Here is an 8,129-nt window from a genome sequence, read left to right on the forward strand (position 1 = left end):
TGAAACAGGTGCCTTTCCCTCACAGATTCCCTCTGTCTCGTGAGGGCAGAGCTGGAAAAGGGCCACCTTCATCCAGGGCTTGTCACCCTCGCAGAAATGTCCCGACTGCAGCCTGTGCAGCGCTGGAGGCTCTGCACCCACAGCACGGCGTGCGAGGACATCTAGTGCCTGCTGCTGCTGCTGAGGGGCTCTGGGCTCAGCTCTGGGCTGCACTGGCAGCTTTGTCTCCTTGCAGCAATACAAGGTCCCCGTGGGTCCAGCCCCAGCAGCCTTCTGGAGAGGAGGGTCCTGGAGGAGGGTCCCTGCGAGGCTCTGACCCGCATTTCAGTGTCTGCGCCAGCCGGGGCTTTGTCTCACCAGCTGGAGCTCCCCAACAGCCCCTGAGCCTGACACACAACTGCTCTAAGCCCAGGCTGAGCAGCTCTGGGCTGTTTCCCCAGCTGGGCTCTGACCCGAACAGCCCCCGTGGGGACACAGGTCACACACCACAGCTGATCCCAGTGCAGAGCTGTGTCTTCATCCACTGCTAGTGCTCACCTTTGTGTTCCTCTGATTGTGCTGGGAGCTTCTCACAGTCCAGCACAGACCCAGCATCCTCCCTGACTGCTGCATCTGGGGATGGAGCTGACCACAGAGTTTGCAGCATAAGAAACCAATCTTGTTTTCAAAGGACATACTCTTGTCCAAAGCTATCCATAGCCAAGCTGGTGTTCAGCCTGCTTGGGCAACACAAACAGGGTTTATCAAGTCCTTACACAAGCAGAAATACCATATATCTGAGGATAATCTAAGTTCTTGACAGTTGAGGATGGTGGACAATCAAGATGTCAAAACAATTTCAAGGGGCCAAAAGGCCAAAGCATCTCAGAGTGACACGTGGGTGCGTCAGCAGTTCAGACCCAAAGCACGTTTGCCTGGTACCTGTTACTGCTGATGTCCCCGCAGAACCCTGGGACACAGGATAGGAAGCACAGCCAAGCACAGCCACATGCTGCAGCCAAGGTCAGATACTCATCACACCGGGGTGCTGCCAGCAAATGCCCCTGCCCACTACCCCTTCCTTGGGCAGCAGCCCTGACTCTGGAAAAAAGAGATTTTCTTCAGATGAGACTCGGAGAAGACAGTTGGAGACAGGGAAAGTCCCACTGAGCTACACAATTCAACAGAGAACCTGAAATAATTACAGATTTGGGATGTCTTGATCTAGCCATCCTCATGGGTAGGGATGGATCCCTTCGTGCTTTAAAGGCCATTTACTGTGCAGAACCGCCCCTGTGTCACAGCGAGTGCAGTAACCCCTCAGCCGGGGCTGGGGAGCTCTGCAGTCGGGAGAGGGAGCTGTGCTGCTGCGGGACGGACACGGGGGCTCCGCAGCGAGGGTTGCAAGCCTGTTTCCAGTCAGACCTTGCAGCATAATGTGCTTTGAATATTGCTTTAAAGAGGTTTTCATAGAATGAATCAACATTGTTTCAGTTGTCTTCCCCTCTTTCTTCGGAAGTTTTAAAAATCCATCATCATCATAAAATTGGCACAAGTTATGTGTAACTTTAGGCCCCCTAAAAATCACATTTTTAACCAGCTTACTACCCCCATCCCAGTGCAGCCCTGCTTGCACAAAACCTCTCTGCAGCATCCCAACACCCCTGGGCACCCATCCATCCTCCCCCATCCCATCTGCCAACTCTTTATGAAGATGAAAGACCCAGCTCTGACCTTCCCACTGCCAGTGGCATCCTGAGTCACACACATGGGTTTTATCCTTTTAACTGGGGTTTGATTCACACCTTCAGAAGCCTGAAACTGTTTCCCAGCAAAACCTGTCCCAGCAGCTTTACCACCCTGTGCAAGTCGAGATGGGTGCTTCGGGGCTGACACGAGAGCCCATCCCCTCCCTGGGAACGTGTCTGCACAGCCCAGGTGATTGCACAGCACCATGTCCCAGGTACCCTGGTGGAGATCTCCACGGTGCTCCTGTGCCAACCCCCTGGGCATGGCTGGCCAGGTCTGCTCCTGCTGCCAGCCCAGCCTGCAGAGCCCCCAGCCCAGCAGGGAACAGCATCTTCTCAGGGCTCCCAGGCACAGACTTCCAGAGAAAGCATTTTTCCAGCACAAGTGATGGATGTCTGGAGGGGTTCACCCTTCCTCTGTCTGCTGCTTCGTGGTTTCAGATGGCAGGACACAGCATGGCAATTAAACTGCAGGAAACTTCAACTTTGCAGCTTCTGGAAGATCTGGTAAAAAAGATCCAAAGCAAAACACAAATACAAATGGTCCAAGACCTACCTACTTTCTAGGTGCACCTGAGAGTCCATACATTTTGGCAGGAGATGATGCAGTAGGAGACACACTGGCAAAAATATGAAGCTAATTATTTATCACTTTTCCCCATGAAAATGGCAGAAATAGAGCAATTAAATGAAATCATGCTAAATTTATGACTGCAGAGGACTCCTGGTCTACCCAGATTGTCCGAGTTCATTGCAGCAAGTTCAGCCTCAAAAAGAGAGATTTCTTTATGGGGTTCCTTAAAGCTGATTGTCATGTGGCAGAAGCCAGTTCTCATGATGGACACCCAGAAGTGTGTCCATGGGTGGGCTGTCAGGTACCAGGCACAAGGCTCCCTGCTGACAGATCTACCAGCAGTTCTCTTCAGGTGTCACTTTGGATCTGTGAAGAGTGACTGTATTAAATAGCAGAATAAAGCTTGTGTCCATGGCTGCAGAAATAGAGAAATCTTAAATTGCAACGAGATAAACTACCTGAATAACTGTTTTAATTCCTGGCAGAGAAAACAATGCTTATGGGTTGCATCCATGGGTTGTTTTGGCTCCTCATTTGGGTTCCCTTTGTTTCTGAGCAATTTTAGAGGGATTCTCCCAATGCACCTCACCTGCTGTCTCCAGAATAAATCTGCTGCCTTCCAGTGATGCTTCTGAGGGTTTCTCTGCCAGGTGCACACTCTGAGTCACAGCAGATTTATTGCCTCACCTTTGCCTACAGGATTATAGCAGATGATTCCAGAAGCCATCCCTGTATTTGCAGTGCCAGCAGACAGACTATCAGCACAACACTCCCGTGGTGCTGGATATTCTTTGTGGCTGTGAAGCATTCCCAGCTGTTAGTCTCCAACCTGTAAAAAAGAAATGCCAGAGTTGTTTATTTTATAGCATTCATTTCAGGGCACACTTCAATGGCCCACTGTAAACATGAATTACATAAAGCCTTTGATTCCAGGGAGATGTGAGTCTCCCAACAACCACCCCTGAGAGGAGCAGGCATTTTTGGTCCCAGAGAGCTGGAGGACACTGGGACTGCTGACATGGAGGGAGGCACAGTGGGACTGAGAGAGGGCACAGGGCCTGGTGAAAAGCACCTGTAGGGCCCTGGATTGGGGCCAGCAGGGCTGAGTGGCTGCACAGACTGGGATTCCTGGGACTAATCTCGTTGCCAGGAAATTCGGGGATCAGGAGATAAATTATCAGCAAGTGCTGGAGTCATTTGGCTGGAATTACAAGGCCACATGTCACAGTCCTAAACCAGTGGGCAAAAGTCCCTCCAGGCAGCCAGCTGGGGCCCCACCTGGGGGTGGGAGGTGTGCTGGAGCCAGTCCAGGGACAGCCACAAGAATGATGAGAGGGCTGGAGCACCTCTGCCATGGAGACAGGCTGAGGGAGCTGGGGCTGTTCCACCTGGAGGGAAGGGTCCAGGAAGACATTAAAGCACCTTCCAGTACCTAAAGGGGCTCCAGGAAAACCAGAGAGGGACTTTGGACAAGGGCATGGAGTGACGGGACAAGGGGGAATGGCAAAGAGCAGGGTTAGATGGGATGTGGGAAAGAAACTCCTCCCTGTGAGGGTGGGGAGGCACAGGTTGCCACAGAAGCTGTGGATGTCTCACCTCTGGAAGTGTTCAGTGCCAGCTGGGACAGGGCTTGGAACAGCCTGGTCTAGTGGGAGGTGTCCCTGCCCATGGCAGGGGGCTTGGAATTACATCTTTTAAGTCCCTTCCAACCCCACCACTCACAGATTCTGTGATGATCGTGTAGTTTTGGAAAATGGCTGTATGGGTGTTGCTGGGTTATTGACCCATCCCTTCCCCAGTCCCATTTTGTTACTCTCACCCATGTTCTGTCACAGTGGCAAGCTCTGTGCTGGCAGTCCCCACATCCCTGCCAGCAGACCTGCCTCCTACACTGCCCAACACAGACACCAGTGCTCACATGCCCTGGCAGGCTGCAAAAAAAATTGCTGGATGCTCCATTTTCAAGGTAAAATACACAAACTTTGGGTAACACAATAGTCCTCTCTGAGTTCACCTGCCCAGAGGAGGTTTTCTCAAAGACTTTTGGGGATGGGGTTATGACAACATAACACCATCATGTGTTCTCCTCCTCCTGAATGACATGCTGGCCATAATCCTGTGATGGTTCACGTGCCAACACCATACACAACCCTCTCAATACAATACAATGTGCCTGGCAACAGCCTTGCCCAGCATCAACCACAAAATGCCCTCCAGCTCTGACAGCTGGATTAGGCACTGCCAGGAGGCCATATCTGGGGCCGTTCCTTCCACAAATAAACAGGGATTTCCTTTAGTATTTCCAGAAATACAAGCACCAGCTGGCAGCAGCACAGTGATGTCTGCAGTCAGGTAACAGGTGAGCTGCCTGGGGACTGGAGCTCAGCAGTCCCACCCTGGGCAAGCAGCTGCCATAAATACAACACTGGCTTCCCAGCCCAGCATGAAGATGCTCCTCTGTGCCCTGCACTGAAGGGGTTCTTGGACTAACTGAGGTTTACCAGAGCTGAAAACAGAGAGAAGAGCTGCAAAGAGAAAGGCACCTGTGGCTCCCACAAAGGCCTGTCTGAACACACCACCTTTACCTGTCAGTGAAGCAGTGCCCCTCCAGCAGATATTTCCTAAAATATCTGCCCTTCCCAGACTAACAACATAGTTCATTTTCTTCAGGCCTCTCCTCTTTTGGCCCCTTGTGTCTTTACTGCCCTGTTACAGATTTTCCTGCAGCTCCCTGTTCTGGACAACCCCATTTGCTGTACCAGGCACTGCCCATCACTAGGACACGTTGAATCCTCCTCATAGCTGGGGTGCCTGCCTGTGGCCACTGTAAGGATTTCTAAGCCAATCTTGGCTGGCAGTCAGATTTCCTAGGATGAACTGTTTATTGAGAATGTAATTCCCATTTGTTATTGTAAGAGCTGTCAGAAAAGAAAAAAACCCAACACATCCAGGTAAGAGTCCCAGAGTATGATCAACTGGACTGTCCAGCTGGCTGAGCCTTTTCCATGTAATATAAACTTCAAAGGAGTAAATAATTCATGAAATATCATCCTGACAAAGCTGGGTAGTAGGGAATCAGAGGAATATGGAAACTACATTTCTGCATGGAAAATGCTTAGTATTAGTTCTTTCACCAAGCAGGGGCCATTGGGACCTTCTAGCCTGGAGTGGGAATGTGGGGATCAGTCATTCAGCCCTAACAGAATGAGCACTTTAATCCCATGCAGTTCCACTTCCCTTATCAGTGCAGTGTCCAAAGACTATTGGCACTGCACACATGAGGAGAGAGGGAAAGATGGTTCATCCAGTGATATTGAACTGTATTGTTTTAGCTGCGGGATTGCTTTTAAAGCCCTGGAGTTTTCTGGACCTAATGCTGGGAAAGTGGCACATATTCCACTTGCAAATGGGGATGTGCTGTGGCAGAGCCACATCCCTTCCTCTGCAGAGCCTTTTCCCAGCGGGACAGGGGGGATCCATTACGCTGTTTAAAGGAAGAGACCAAAAAAAAGCCTTTCCGTGGAAATGGATGTAACAGAGCACGAGGAAGGTCACAGGGGACAGGCAGCCTGGGAACAGGCAATTCTACCTCCCTTTGATGTGTTTTCCTTTGTTTCAGGGTGAGAACATTTCACTTGGCCCGCTCTCCCAGCTCCCTGTTATGTCACATCCAGATTACTCAGTGGAGGAGGTATTTGGAGTGTTACATCAGACAGATAACAGTTGTTTATATAACTTGATCTTTTTCTCAGACTTGTTTCTCCATCTTCTCGAAAAATATTTATGTAACTATTTATATTTTCAGGAATGTGAACTTTACCAACCTGAGGATGACAGTCACCTCCACTGTAAATCAGGATGAGTGTTTGCTGCAGAGCCCTGCAGCGCTGCCTGGGATCTTCTTCTGCTTCTCATAGGCACCAGTTCACCAAACCAAGAATTCTGCAGAGGAAGAAATCAGTTCTGGTGTAACACAGTTCTGAAATTTCTCCCATCCTTGAGATGGAAGGGCTGGTCAAAAAGAGAACCAGAAACCCACTGTAAAATCTCAGAGGTTACACTGCAATAGTTGAGGCTCTGCCATAAATCCCTGATCAAATGCATTTTCCCAGTAGAAAATTTCCAAAGGTCTTATTTTCCCCTCTATGTAAAGCAGAGGGACTGTTTTACAGAGGGATTTAAAAACCTTTGTTTTCAGGGGAGAAAACCTTCTTAATGTTACAAATTTCATCAGGTCAGTATATTGCAGAAGTTTTATCCTGCATGCTTTAATGTGCTGCCTTAAGCCATCCTGGTTATGCTCCAGCCAGCAAAAACAGTGCCAGTTATTCACCCCCCTGAGAAATCTCTTGCTTAAGCTTCATGAAGGTGCACTATGGGACATGGGAATGTTTTTGCAAGGAGGTTACTTCAGGCAGTGTCAATCACCTGTAATTCATTCCTGTGAGATGCCACCCTTCCCTCTCACTGCTCATAGGTCTTATTGTTCATTAATTACCTTAATTTCCCCAGCAGAGGTTCCATGACAAGAGCAGGATTTACAGAATAGCTGCTCCAGCAAGTCCAAAGGAGTTTGGCAAACAGGTGCTGGAAAGGGCTCAGGGAAAACTTCATTGCAACATCTGAGCTTGGAACTGTGCTTTCCCCTCCATGCCCAGGCCTGGCCCTGCCTTTCTGGCCATGCTGACACCATCCTTCCCAGCTGGCTGCAGGAAAACTGGGGAGTGGATACCCTGCATCTCCAGTTTCCTTTTCCTTGGAGGAGGAGGTGAGACCTGCCAAACCTCTGCCATCCTCGAGGCCCACAGACCCACACAGACACCCACCCGTGCCCTGGGGAGGGCTGCCAGCTCCAGGCAGGGCTGGCACCCACCACCCTCGTGGGAGTGACCCACAGCACACTGCACCCACAGAGCTGTGAGACCCCTGCAGCCCCCACATGGCAGCACCTGCTGGCACTGCCTCCCCTGCCAGGCTGCAGGTCAATCCAACAGTGAATCCACCCTGGCATCCCAGCAACCACATCAGAGGAAAAGAAGGAAAAGAAACCTCAGCTGCACAGCATGAGGGATTCACATGGCATAAACCTTCCACCAGTTCAGGTTTGCTTGGTAACAACACTGCTACGTTGACCTTGTGCAATTTGACCCATCGTTCACTTTATTTGCAGCCACCTTTGCAGCCTGGAAAGACAAACCTCTCCCCTGACCCTGCGTCACCACATCCATCACACAGTCCCCTGTTCCTCCCAGCTGGACAAGGCCCTGCTGTGTCCCTGCTGGTCCCCAGGCAGGATGCCCTGGGAGGGATGGGCAGAGCCTGTGGTGCTCTGGGCACTGCAGCCACTGGGGCACCTGCATTCAGCATCCCACTACTCTGTCATTTGCTTGGTTTTGCTGGATCTTAATGGTTAAACTGAAAAGTCCATTATTACCCCAGGAAAACGCCAAGGATTTTTTTCTCTGACATACAAATTCCCTGGGATTTTCAGTAGAAAGATCTGTTGGCTGGTTTATGAGCTTTGAAAGGTATCTGTGCCTCTGAGGCCTCTGCTGACCTGGAGTTACGGTAATGCTGAATAACTGGGGTGTCAATGCCAAGTTGCAAATGAGGTTTGCTCCACTGGGCTGGCTCTCAAAAAGAATGAATGTTTTAGGCCTAAAACTGTGTCTGTGGTCTCATAAAAATGTACAGCTCTCCTAATTTTCTATTTATTTGCCATTAAAGGAATGATTCCATCCTGCCCTTTGCCTGCCCTCTGGTTAAAGTTTGCCTCCTTGGCAGAGGGTTCAGTGGGATATAAAAGCGCAACTCAGATTTGGAAACTG

Source organism: Manacus candei, unplaced genomic scaffold (genome assembly GCF_025592945.1).
Source record: "Manacus candei isolate 608988 ecotype Guabito, Panama unplaced genomic scaffold, ASM2559294v1 h1tg000131l, whole genome shotgun sequence".
NCBI classification, from domain to species: Eukaryota; Metazoa; Chordata; class Aves; order Passeriformes; family Pipridae; genus Manacus; species Manacus candei.